This window comes from Muntiacus reevesi, chromosome 1 (genome assembly GCF_963930625.1).
Source record: "Muntiacus reevesi chromosome 1, mMunRee1.1, whole genome shotgun sequence".
NCBI classification, from domain to species: Eukaryota; Metazoa; Chordata; class Mammalia; order Artiodactyla; family Cervidae; genus Muntiacus; species Muntiacus reevesi.
The window spans coordinates 151,451,664-151,465,223 of NC_089249.1; the positions used below are offsets into that span (position 1 = coordinate 151,451,664).

Here is a 13,560-nt window from a genome sequence, read left to right on the forward strand (position 1 = left end):
CACAGGTGGTCCACATGTTGGATTTATTGGATATAGGATTTAAAATAACTGTGATTAATGTGTTCAGTAACATAGATTACCAAATGGAGAATTTCAAGAGATATCTGAAAGCTATAAAAATTAATCAAATGGAAAACTACAAACTAAAAAACAACAAAAAATTTAAGAACTTAAAAGATGGATTTAATGGATTTAAAAAATTTTTATTGGAGTATAGTTGATTTACAATATTGTGTTACTTTCTGCTCTACAGCAAAGTGAATCAGTTATACATAGACATATATCCACTCTTTGTTAGATTCTTTTCCCATATAGGTCATTGCAGAGTATTAAGTAGAGTTCCCTATGCTATACACTAGGTCTTTATTAGTTTTCTATTTTATGTATATTGGATTGGCCAAAAAGTTCCTTTGGTTTTTAAATAAAACTAAGGGACACATTTTTCATTTTCACCAAAAACTTAGTCGAACAATGTATTTACCATTTTGCTCCACTACCTTCTGCCGTTTTTAAGGCAATTTCATGATTCCATCTTCCCAAAACTTATCTTTTCAAGCAAGCAACTATTCCAGGTGCCTTTTACAGTCTTCCAGGCAATTGAAATTTTTTCCATTAAGGGAATTTTGTAAAGACCAAAACAAATGGGCATCTGAAGGTGCAATGTCTAGTGAATATGTTGTATGAATCAGAACTTCCCAGTTAAACTGTAACAGTTTTTGCCTGGTCATCAAATAAACAATGCCATATTGTGTTATCCTGATGGGAGATTCTGAGTCTTCTGTCAACTAATTCCAGACGCTTTTTGTCAAGTGCTGCTTTCAGTTGGTCTAACTGGGAGCAATATTTGTTGGAATTAATCGTTTGGTTTTCTGGAAGGAACTCATAATAGAAGGAGGACTCCTTTCCAATCCCACCATATACACAACATCACCTTCTTTTGATGAAGGTCAGCCTTTGGTGTGGTTGGGGGTGATTAATTTCGCTTGGGCATGATCTCTTCCATTCCACATTATTGTACAGTATTCATTTTTCATCACCTATCACAATTTGTTTTAAAAAGGGAACGTTTTCCTTATGCTTCAGCAGAGAATCACATGTGGAAATATGGTCAAGAAGGTTTTTTTAGCTTAACTTAAAGTGAAAGTCGCTCAGCTGTGTCTGACTTTTCGCGACCCCATGGACTATACAGTCCATGGATTACTCCAGGCCAGAATACTGGAGTGGGTAGCCTTTCCCTTCTCCAGGGGATCTTCCCAACCCAGGGATTGAACCCAGGTCTCCTGCATTGCAGGCAGATTCTTTACCAGCTGAGCCACCAGGGAAGCCCAAGAATACTGGAGTGGGTAGCCTATCCCTTCTCCAGGGGATCTTCCCAATCCAGGAATCAAACTGGGGTCTCCTGCATTGTAGGCGGATTCTTTACCAGCTGAGCTACCAGGGAAGCCCCTCGCTTAAATTATGTGAAACCCAAACATCAAAGTGATTACCATAACCAAGTTGGTGCAAATGATTTTCAGCACTTGATTTGGATATCCTGAGTATGTTGGCTATCTCCTGTGTGGTATAACGTTGATTGTTCTCAATTATTGTCTCGATTTGATCTTTAACAACTTCGACTGGTCTACCCAACCATGGAGCATCATCCAACAAGAAATCTCCAGCACAAAATTTTGCAAACCCTTTCTGACATGTTTGATCAGTCACAGCACCTTCTCCATACACTGTACAAATCTTTTTTTATGTTTCAGTTGTGTTGTTAACCTTTCTTGAAATAATAAAGCATAATATGCCAAAAATGTTGCTTGCTTTCTTCCATCTTCAATATCAAAAGGGCTATACAAAAATTTACTAATTTTGATGTGTTTTTTAAATGCACACTGATATGACAGATGTCACAATGCGGTCTAACAAATTTGTTTCAAATGAAGTTAAAGACAATTAAGTGCTATTAATACTAGCCTACTTGGGGAAAAAATCAAACAAATCTTTTGGTCAACCCAATAGTATTGTGTATATGTCAATCCCAGTCTCCCTATTTATCCCTCCCCCTTCCCTGCTGCTCCCCACCCCCAGGTAACCAAAAGATTATTTTCTGCATCTATGATTCTATTTCTGTTTTGTAAATGAGTTCACTTGTACCATTTTTTAGAAAAGATCCCACATATAAGCAATATCATATGATATTTGTCCTCTGTCTGATTTACTTCACTCAGTATGATCATCTCTAGGTTCATCCATGTTGCTGCAAATGACATTATTTTGTTCTTTTTTATGGTTGAGTAATATTTCATTATATGTATGTACCACATCTTCTTTATCCATTCCACTGTTGATGGACATTTAGATTGCTTCCATGTCCTGGCTATATTTAAATAGTGCTGCAATGAAGATTGGGGTTCATGTATCTTTTTGAATTTTGATTTTCTCTGGGTGTATGTCCAGGATTAGAATTGCTGGATCATATGGGAAGTCTAGTTCAATTTTTTAAGGAACCTCCATACTGCTCTCCATAGTATCTTTTCCTACCAACAGTTCAAGACGGTTCTCTTTTCTCCACACCGTCTCTAGCATTTATTGTTCGTAGAATTTTTTGATAATGGCTATTCTGACTGGTTTGAGTGATACTTCATTGTGGTTTTGTTTTGCATTTCTCTAATAAATTAGTGATGTAGAGCATATTTTCATGTGCTTTCTGGCCATATGTGTGTCTTCTTTGAAGAAGTGTCTATTTGGATCTGCCCATTTTTGATTGGGTTGTTTGTTTTTTTGTTATTGAATTGCATGAGCTGTTTGTATATTTTGGAGATTAATCCCTTGTCAGTCGCTCTGTTTGCAGATAATTTATCCCATTCTGTGGGTTGTCTTTTTGTTTTGTTTATGGTTTTCTTTCCTGTGCAAAAGCTTTTAAGTTTAATTTGGTCCCATTTGTTTATTTTTGTTTTCATTTTCATTACTCTAGGAGGTGGATCAAAAAAGATCTTGCTTCAATTTATGTCAGAGAGTGTTCTGCCTGTTTTCCTCTAAGGATTTTATAGTATCCAGCCTTACATTTAGATTTTAATCCATTTTGAATTTATTTTTGCATATGGTGTTAGGGAGTGTTTTAATTTCATTCTTTTACATGTAGCTGTCCAGTTTTCCCAGCACCACTTATTGAAGAGACTTTCTTTTCTTTATTGCATATTCTAGCCTCCTTTGTCATAGATTAGTTGATGATAGGTGTGTAGGTTTATCTCTGGACTTTCCATTCCCATTGATCATTATTTCTGTTTTTGTGCCAGTACCATACTGTTTTGATACTTTGTAGTATAGTCTGAAGTTAGGGAATCTGATTCCTCCAGCACCACTTTTCTTTCTCAAGTTTGCTTTAGCTATTTGGAGTCTTTTGTGCTTCCATACAAATTGTGAATATTTTTTGTTATTGTTCTAATTCTGTGAAAAATGCCATTGGTGATTTGATAGGGATTGCATTGAGTCTGTAGATTGCTTTGGGTATTACAGTCATTCATATTGATTCTTCCAATCCAAGGACATGGTATATCTTCTCTCCATCTGTTTTTTGCATCTTTGACTTTTCATCAGTATCTGGGTACAGGCCTTTTGCCTCCTTGCGTGCATTTGTACACATTCTGTCATGTCTGATTCTTTGCGAACCCCTGGACTAGGCTCCTCTGTGCTTGGAATTTTCAGGCAAGAGTATGGAGTGGGTTGCCGTTTCCTCCTCCAAGGGATCTTCCTGACCTCGGGATCAAACCTGTGTCTCCTGCATCCTGCAGCTCCTGCATTGGCAGGCATATTCTTTGCCATTGTGCCACCTGGGAAACCCTGGGATGCCATATATCTATCTACAAATAGATATCCAGTTTTTGTCATTTGAGCACAATGCTTTGAATAAAGCATCCAATGGACTAGACATCACTGACAGTCATTTTAATCTCAATGTTTTATGTTGATATGCTTTTTAAAAAACAGTGAGCATTTATTTAGCTTTTGTACTGACAGGTGGCTATGTTGAGTTCATTACATATCATTTGTATGATTCAATATTCAGAGGGCACAAATGCATCACAAGATATGTTTTGCAGTAAAAGACAAAATTAAGGCATGGTCCCTGCTCAGAAGGCTTATAGTCTGAAAGGCATTAAGATACAGGGGATATACTATAGGGGCAGAAAACTTTATAAAAGATTTTCACATGAAGATTTCCAAGTCTTTGATGATGATCAATGGAATGCCTTAATGAAGGTTTTGGAATGGGAATTAAAGAGAAGGTACATATTTGGATACTGTCAGAAAAGACCTATTTGGTTTGTTGGGTATAATCAACAAGTGATTCTCAGCTGATGGCAAGCAAATAATTCCCTGGGTATCAGAACACTTTGGGCTGGAACAAAAAGACTATGATTTTTCAAAATAAGATGGTACTTTTTGCCTTTGATTAAATTTCATTTCATTTGTTTGAAAAATTAAACTAACATTGAAGGATTGCCTCCTTAGGTAGAGTCAGGCCCAGGTATTTTATTCTTTTTTGTGATGGTAGATGGGATTATTTCCTTAATTTATTTTTCTGATCTTTCACTGCTAGTGTATAGGAATGCAAGAGATTTCTGTGTATTAATTTTGTGTACTAAAACTTTACTGAATTCATTGATGAGCTCTAGTAGTTTTTGGTAGCATCTTTAGAATTTTTCTGTATATAGTACCATGTCATCTGCAAACAGACAGTTTTACTTCTTCTTTTCCAGTTTGGGTTCCTTTTATTTCTTTTTCTTCTCTGATTGCCATGACTAGGACTTTCAAAACTACATTGAATAAAAGTGGCAAGAGTGGACATCCTTATCTTGTTCCTGATCTTAGAGGAAATGCTTTCAGTTTTTCACCATTGAGAATGATTTTAGCTGGGGGTTTGTTGTATATGGTCCTTATTATGTTAAGGTAGGTTCCCTCTCTGCCCACTTTCTGGCTTTCCTGGTGGCTCAGATGATAAAGAATCCTCCTGCTACACAGGAGACCCGTGTTTGATACCTGGATCAGGAAGATCCCCTGGAGAAGGGAATGGCTTACCCATTCTAGTATTCTTGCCTGGAGAATTCCAAGGACAGAGGAGCCTGGCAGGCTGCAGTCCATGGGATTGCAAAGAGTGGGACACAACTGAATGATTAACACTTCACTTTCAGGTTCCCTCTGTGCCCACTTTCTGGAGAGTTTTTATCATAAGGACTTAATAGGTTAGATGCCGTTGAAGAGAAGATTGATAAATTGGAAAATAGGTTATTAGACAATATCTAGACAGCACATGAAAGTTAAAAAAGGGTGAAAAATTCAGGAAAGAGCATAAGAGAGATATAGAACACAGTGAAGAGGTCTAACATACATTGTTGCCTCAGAAAGATAATTAGCAAAAGTAATGTCTGAGTGATGATAGCTAGTAATTTTTCAATATGGACAGTTTTCCATGTAGAGGAGTGGAGGCTGCTTTTTCTTAATGTCAAAGAGAAGTTCCCAACTTGCATTTCATGCCTGTCTCTGAACCAGTCACAGTGGCAGTGTGGCTGGGGGGATTAGAATGTGCTGATTGCTTCAGACTTCTGTATCCTACCCTAAAATTGAATAAGAACAATGAGAGCAGACATTTACGTAGTGCCTGCTGTGTACCAGGCGTACTGTTCTTTGTACTTCATGTTTGGTATGTGAACCCTTTTTAGCTACGTAAACTGTGGCGCAGAGAAGTTAGATCACTTAACTTGGACAAGGTCACAGCTAGTAAGTGGCAAAACCAGGATTCAGTCCTCATCAGTTAGACCCTAGAATCTGCACTCTTATCTGCTATGTTATACTTTCTCACCTTCTTAAGCCCCACGGATAGATGTGGAATTACAGGACCCTACTAGGGTGAGGAAAGGAGAGAATGTATGCTAAATATTACGGACTGGATGTTCGTGTCCCTCTCCAAATTCGGATGTTAAAGCCGTAACCTATAGTATGGCTGTATTTGGAGATGGGACCTCTAAGGAAGTAATGAAGGTTAAATGAGGTCATGATGATGAGGCCCTGGTCCAATGGGATTAGTGTTCTTATAAGAAGAGACACAGAGCACATGTGTGCTCTCTCTCTCCTCCCCTCTACCTCCATGCAAGGAGAGGCCATATGAGGGACATAGTGAGAAGGTGGCTGTCTGCAAGCCAGGAAGAGAGCCCTCACCAGAAACCAAATCAGCGAGAACCTTGATCATGGACTTCCAGCCTCTAGAACTGTGAGAAAATAAACTTCTGTTTCTTAAACCACCCGGTATATGATATTTTGTAATGTCAGTGCAAGCAGATGCATACGGTAAGAAAGCAATCAGCTTGCATTGACCCTAAATCTCTTAATGATATGGAGCAATGTCTGGGTCAGTACTGCCTTCCAAGTCTGAGAGAGCTGGGCTTTCTTTGTGATTCCACCATTCCACAGATGCATGACCTTGGGCAAGCCACTTACTCTTCTTCTGGAAAATGGCATGAGTAATTCTGGCATGAAAAGAGCCTAGTACTGTGCGTTGAACATAATGGGCACTTTATGAACTTTAATATTCATGATGCATTACTAAGTGAAAAAAGTGGTATACAAGAAAATAAGCATATCATTCTTCTTTTTGTAAAAAAAAAAAAATTACATGAATACTTAGGGAAATACCACAGAAGTTTATGTGAGGTCATGATCATGTCTGCTCTGGCTCTCTGGTTTATGACTGTTTACATGATGTTTATTTTCTACTTGTTGCCTTGATACATTTTCTAATTTTTTTCTATGGCAAATATGTGCTCATTTGATAGCAATAAGAGAGTCTGAGGGGCAACTTGGCATGTATCTGTTTATATACTTACCTGCACCTCCATGTGCAGCCAGCCTTGGGCTGCTCAGTTCCTGGCCCTGGATGGGACAGAGTTGCAGGCTTGCTCTGCTTTTCTCTGCAGTGCCATCCTGAAGTGAGATGCTCAGGTTTTACTGGCCTGAGTCCCCATAAATCTAGCATAGAAATAAAGGGGAATTTATGGAGTTTTTTGTGATCTAGGGTAAGGGACGCTGGGTGGCCATAAGCCTGGCATGAGGCATCAAGCATCAGGCTCTATAGCTCCAGGGGCTCTGGCAAGGTTACAGGCCCTCTGATGGGACCTGCAACACCCCAAGAGGGCTCAGAATTGAGCAGCCCATCCTGCAGGGCTTTTGAGACTGGAGAAGAAGCTCGGATGTCCGCCTTCCTATTTCTCCTCTTTCAGAAGGTCTCACTTCCTGCTGATTTCTAGGCCTTGGGTTTGATGAGGTGGGAAAAGAGGGGATGACGAGGCAGCATGGAAGAAGAAGGGCCCCTGGGATGCAGATGCAGCACCAGCTTGGCTTAGAGAGCCAGCACTCACCTCCCTGGGCCTGAGAATGGAGTCTGGTGTCCCCTGATGTTTGGGGCTCCTTCTGCTTGGACCTGCCACTCCCACTGCTCACAGGGGAAAGCTGAGGCTCAGAGACGGGGCTGCAGAGCCCAAGGTCAGACTTAAGACGCTGTTGGCCTGAGGCTGCCCTCTGCGGCCACTGGGGTGCACTGCCTGGCAGAACAGGCTGCTGTTGCTGGAGACACATCACCCCAGGGAGGCTGTGACTGTGTATCCCCATCTGTCAAGAAAGTAAGAGAGAGACTTTTACTAAAGTACTGGCTATACTGGTATCATAACCTCTACGTCTATTATCTCATTTACTCCTCACAGCCACCCTTGGAGCTGAGATTCTTATTCCTGTTTTACAAATGAAGGAATTGAGGCTCAGAAAAGTAGGGTCAAGCAGCCAGAAAGTTAATGATGGCGCTAGGACTTCAACCTGGTTGTGTGTGTGAAAGAAAGAAAACTTGTTCTGTTTCCCCAAGTCACAATGTCTGACATAAAGTAAGCACGAAAGAGAACTTTGGACAATTGTTCTAGCCTCCCATTCTCCAATGTTTCATAGCACCTCCTGTGGGTCTAACCATGTGCTCAGATTGAGGGGAATAGCCTTGGTGGGGCCAGGTGTCAAGAGAACCTGCTTGCTATGTGACTGGGACCAGCCTCTCTCCAGTCCAAGCCCCTGTTTTCTCTTCTGTGTGTGAAGAAAGTTGGACAAAATCATTTGTCAAGATGCACTGACATTCAGCAGTTCTGGAGCTCCAAGACCCTTGTCCTGAAGGATTTCACAGACTCTAGGGGAGGCCAGGCTTTAACTGCATGTGAAAGCATCAGTGTGGGGGTATAGATCAGAGTCTTACAGTCCCCACCTTGTGGTGATGTTGAGATTTAGAGATCAAACTGATGCTGAAGCTGAAGCTCCAATACTCTGGCCACCTGACAGGAAGAACTGACTCATTGGAAAAGACCCTGATGCTGGGAACGATTGAAGGTAGGAGGAGAAGGGGACAACAGAGGATGAGATGGTTGGATGGCATCACTGACTCAATGGACATAAATTTGAGTAAGCTCCAGGAGTTGGTGATGGACAGGGAAGCCTGGCATGCTGCAGTCCATGGGGTCTCAAAGAATTGGACACAACTGAGCGACTGAACTGAACTGAACTGGGAGATCAAACATGTCAAGTATTTGGCAGATGCTGCGTTAGGTGCACCCTAACTGGCAACTATTTGCAGGGATTGACCTATGCAGAGGTGGGAGAGCGGGAAAGATCAAAGAACATTCCAGAAGGAGATGCACTTCTGCTGAGCTTTGGGGGCCCAGAGGGATTTGGAAGGCGTCATGCACACTGAGTGGAGGGCAGGGGAAAAGGCAGCATGACAGCAAAGGGCTGTGGGAGTGGGAGGTAATGCCCAGATAGGGGGTGAGCCCAGGCTGTGGGGTCCCCCAAACCAGGCTGAAGGCACCTTCATTTATCAGATGCCACCAAGGGCCGGCCCTGCAGTCAGAGCAGACAGTGGTTTTCATGTCATCAGCTCCCTCCCGTAAAATGCTCCTGTTTTACAGGTGTAGAAAGATGTAATTGTAAAGCCCATCACTAACTGCTGCACTAGACTGGGCTCAGTATGTTACAGTCCAAGAGCCAGTGAACTCTTCTCAATAAGGTTTTATTGGCGCACAGCCCAATCTTCTGTTTACATGTTGTCTGTGGCTGCTTTTCACAGTAAAACAGATTCGAGTAGTTGTGGCAGAGAATGTATGGCCCGTAAAGCTTAAAATACGTACTGTCTTGCCTATGCAGAGAAAGTTTGCTATCTGAGCCCTGCATTTGCTGTGTGAGCTTGGGCGAATTGTTTGCCCCCTCGGAGCCTCCCTGGCCAGCTTCTGGGGGTTGTAGCAAAGCTCATAGGGGATGGCCGTGAAATGTTTTATGGACTGTAAATTGCAGTACCCTATCACTAACCGGGCACCTGGTGAGCACTAAACGTCTGCTTATCCATTAACAAGGAGCAGTCACCATGTGGGCCTTCCTAGACCCAGCCACTGGCTGTTTCTGGGACAAGGAGGTGGCATCTGGGCTGAGATGCTGAATGCATCATTGTCCTTCTCATGCAGACTTGGCAGTTTTCAGTGTAAATTAAAATTCCTGTGGGGAGTCACCTTATATATGGTACCACTTTATAGCCAAGTCATTACGGTAATTTGCAAAATGCTGTGGTGTGTAACTAGAGTCACTTTCTTTGGATTTGCTGGCTGTGACCTCATTCAGGCTGCCCAGTCCTGCATTTGGTGATACCTTAGCTTTGGGGGTTTGTCCTTCTGAGTCTGGTCTCAAGGTCATCCAGACCTGACCATCCCAGGGTCATACTTCTCATACAGGGCCCTGCCTTCAGCCCTGAACTAGACTCCGGGATAAATGGAAGAAGCAGTTATTATTATCATCACTATTGCTTTTCAAGTGCTTAATGTGAGTTAGGCACCATGGCAAGTGCATTGTGTTCGTGATCTCACTTAATTGTCCCCACAATCTTGTGAGGTAGGTGTCAGCACCGTTTTACAGATGAGAAAACTGAGACTTGCAGAGGAAACCAAACCAAACTCTTAACCTAGCCGGGGGTGTGCCAGTCCAGGTTCTTCTATGGATTTTCTGTGTGACTAAAGCAGGTCCTGACCCTCTCTGAGCCTCAGTTTCTTTATCGATTAGTAAAATAGATGGTTACTCAGTCCCGGGCCTGACATTCTAGCTTTTCTCATCAATTTGCAAAAATAAAGAGGATCCTCTCACCCTCCAAGCCTCCCAAGAAGCTTCAGTTATGTGGGAAGAGCCAAGTCCGAGCTCTGCTTTTGGCTCCCTGTGGTACAGAGGGAGGCATAGCTTCTGGGTGCCAGTCCCTTTTTAGGGTACCCACAGCCGCCTCAGGGCAGCGGGGCTGATGTGTCCCTCTCATTTCCCTGCCTTCCCAGAGAAGGACGCCACCCCTGCTTCTTGGAGACAGACATAAGCCAGGGTAGGCCCTGCGATGTCCTTGGGGACAGAGAGGCTAAATGCCAACAGGCAGAAAGGCGGTGGGAGGGCCCAGGGTTGCAGAATGACAGTAACCACATCTTTCCAGTAGTGGCGGCATCTCTGGGACACAGCCTCTGCTTTAATTTCTAGGTTTTGAGAATGCATGTCGCCTGGAACAGGGTCTGGCATGGGTTTGGGGAGACCTGGGTTTGGACTTAGCAGTTGCCATGTGACCTCGGGTGGCCACTTGCCAGCTCTGGTGCTTCTGTCCCTCTGTGAGGTGGGGAGGCCAGTGCTTTCATCAGGGTGCTGTGAGGGTCACGTAAGACCAGGGCTTGAATGGACTTGGAGCCCCGAGTAGTGCCAAACTGTGACCAAGGGGCTCCTTCCTCTCTCCTTTCCTTCGTTTAGTGTAGGAAAGCTTCTTACTGTGTCTAGTGGAGAAGAAGCCAGTAGTCCCCAACTGTTGGTCTAGTAATGACTATTTCTTCCCCCGAGAGGTGATGGGTTTATATCTCAACTGAGCCCCTTACTCTCTGTGTGATCTTGGTAACCCACTAAACTTCTCTGAGTCTTTGTCTCAGATGGAGTGGTCTTACCACCTGGCAGAGTTGTTGCAAAGATTGGAGTTTAGGAGTCATTGTAATGAGTGTGCTTTGACTTCCCCAGAGGCTCCGCAACATGATCTTATTGGAGTCAAAGGTGGGGATGCTTGCTTCAGAGTCCACAGTTATTGATCAGTTGACTGAGAGGCAACAGGACGGGACTTGAGCTTTGAAGTCTGAGGGATCTGGGTTTGTGTTGTGACCCTACCTCTTACAGACCCCAGCACCTAGGGGAAGGCACCTAATCTCCAAATCTCAACTTTTCTCATCTGGAAAATGGCTGTAATGAGTCCACCTCACAGGGATGAATGCTTCAAAGAATCAAATGTTCCTGGTTATCAAGTGGGAAGGCTTGATGAATAGGACTTGATATATGCTGGGCTGCTGGGCACCTTCCAGGGCCCTACCTTCCATCTCTCCACATATCTTCCTGTGGGAAGAAGGAGCAGGTAACCCAGAGTGGGTAGGTTACCCAACGGGCCTGTTGGGTAAAGAACCTCAGAACCACATCCTTGACTCAAAGGCTCTGGAAGAAAGACCCTGGCAGAACAGCCCCATGTGATGATGAAGTTGTCTTTGTGCCAAATGCTATTAATGGTCATAAAATTATCCACAGTTTTCTGAGGCTCAGTCCCAGGGTTTGCCTCAATGGGACAATAAAATCACAAGCAGAAATGATGTGGGAAAGGCAGAGACCGCCAAGCAGAGACAGAGTTAAATGAGTGGCAGCCTGCTCTCATTAACTCAGGCTGTTCACATTTGTTACCAGGGATTTCTTTTTAATTAAAAAATGACCAATTTATTAAAAAATAAGCTTGTGAGGGGCTGGCCAAGCAGCAGCCAAAGCTGGCGGGAGTGAGGTTTCCTCACAGCAGGATGTTGGCCAGTGCTTGGCCTGAGAAAGTGACCAGAGGGCCACTTCTGAGGACATGCTTGTCTGGAGACGCCTCAGCTGCCCTGGAACCTTGAGAGCATTGCATTCTCACCTGCAAACTGTAAAGAGCTTGGCAGGTGAATGCCCGTGTCTGCTGGAGCTTTGGGCACATGGCGAATTAGCGCTGAGGGTCTGGCCTCCTGTGAAAGGGCTGCTGTGGTGGCGGGCAGGGTAAAATTAGGCTTGGGGGAGCTGGATCCTTGAGAATGAGGTTGGACTTTTGTCACTCTGAGAGGCCACTTTTTATTACATAGGGATTAAAACATGGGCTTTGGGTCTGATGGGCATGACCCAGAGTGTTACTAGCTGTGTGATAAAGTGAGCAATTTAGCCATCCTGAGCCTCTGCTTTCTCCTCTGTACAATGGGTGTAACCCTAATCTGTCCTTGCAAGGGCAGCAGGAGGCCCCCGATGAGGCAGGGGAGTGAGAACCTGCGCATACTGCTCAGCAAAGGGCACTTCTCTTGTCCTTGTCCTTACACTTCCGGGCTAATTGTACACTGATATCAGCTCTTTTCCCATCTTACTGGTTTATCTTGCTCAGTGTTGACAGTCCCCAGACAGTCCTTGGGTCTGTTGTTGTTTAGTCACTAAGTCATGTCTGACTCTTTTGTGTCCCCGTGGATTGTAGCCCTCCAGTCTCCTTTGTCCGTGGAATTTCCCAGTCAAGAATACTGGAGTGGGTTGCCATTTCCTTCTCCAGAGGCTCTTTCCAACCTACGAATTGAACCCACATCTCCTGCATCGCAGGAGGATTCTTTACCCCTGAGCCACTGGGAAAGCCCCCTTGGGCCTGTTAGTAATGTTTTATCACCTCCATCAGACACTCTGTACTTTTCGGAGTGCTGTTTGATGTTAAGAGCACTTTCCACTCCTGGTATCCCACTTACTAGGCACCCACGCTTGCCTGGGGGCTCTTCACCTCGGCTCTCAACACCTGACAACATATCTGGAGAACTTGCATGGCTGTCCCCATTTTGTACAGGGGGACTCAGCCTTGGGGAAGGACTTGTCTGAGTCACAGGCTTGGTTGGGGGCAGGAGGGGCTCACGTGGGGCTCACCAGGCCCTGAAGCCCATACCCTTTCCTCGTTAGCATAACCCTGGCAAGTGACTGGGTGGAAAGTTCAGGAAGACAGGCTTTGGATTAACCCTCATCACACTGTAAATGAGGAAACTGAGATGCAGAGGGGGGCAGTGAACATGTAGCAACCATGCCTAACATTTGTTTATGCTTTATATAGTTTTTAAGGGCTTTCTGTAGATTTCAAGGAGCTTCCCAGATGGCAGAGAGGTAAAGAATCCACCTGCCAGTGTAGAAGCCGCAGAAGATGCAGGTTCAGTCACTGGATCAGGATGATCCCCTGGAGCAGGAAATGGCAACCCACTCCAGTAATCTTGCCTGGGGAATCCCATAGACAGAATAGACTGGCAGACTACAGTCCTTGGGACTGTAAACAGTTGAACACGACTGAGCATGCACATAGATTTCAAGACTAATTGAGGCATATATACCTCAGTTTGTCTCCTTAAAAATCCAGGAGTTGGGCACAGCAGGGCCTATGATAGCCCATCAAAGAACCATGGAGATAGAGAGGCGTGAATA

The 13,560-nt window shown here is 43.8% G+C and overlaps 1 protein-coding gene across 1 annotated transcript in view; it reads left to right on the forward strand.

The window, feature by feature from the left end:
- Positions 1-13,560, forward strand: part of GLIS1 (GLIS family zinc finger 1) — a 238,709-nt gene that overhangs the window by 130,645 nt on the left and 94,504 nt on the right. The gene's annotated exons all lie outside the window — the stretch shown is intronic.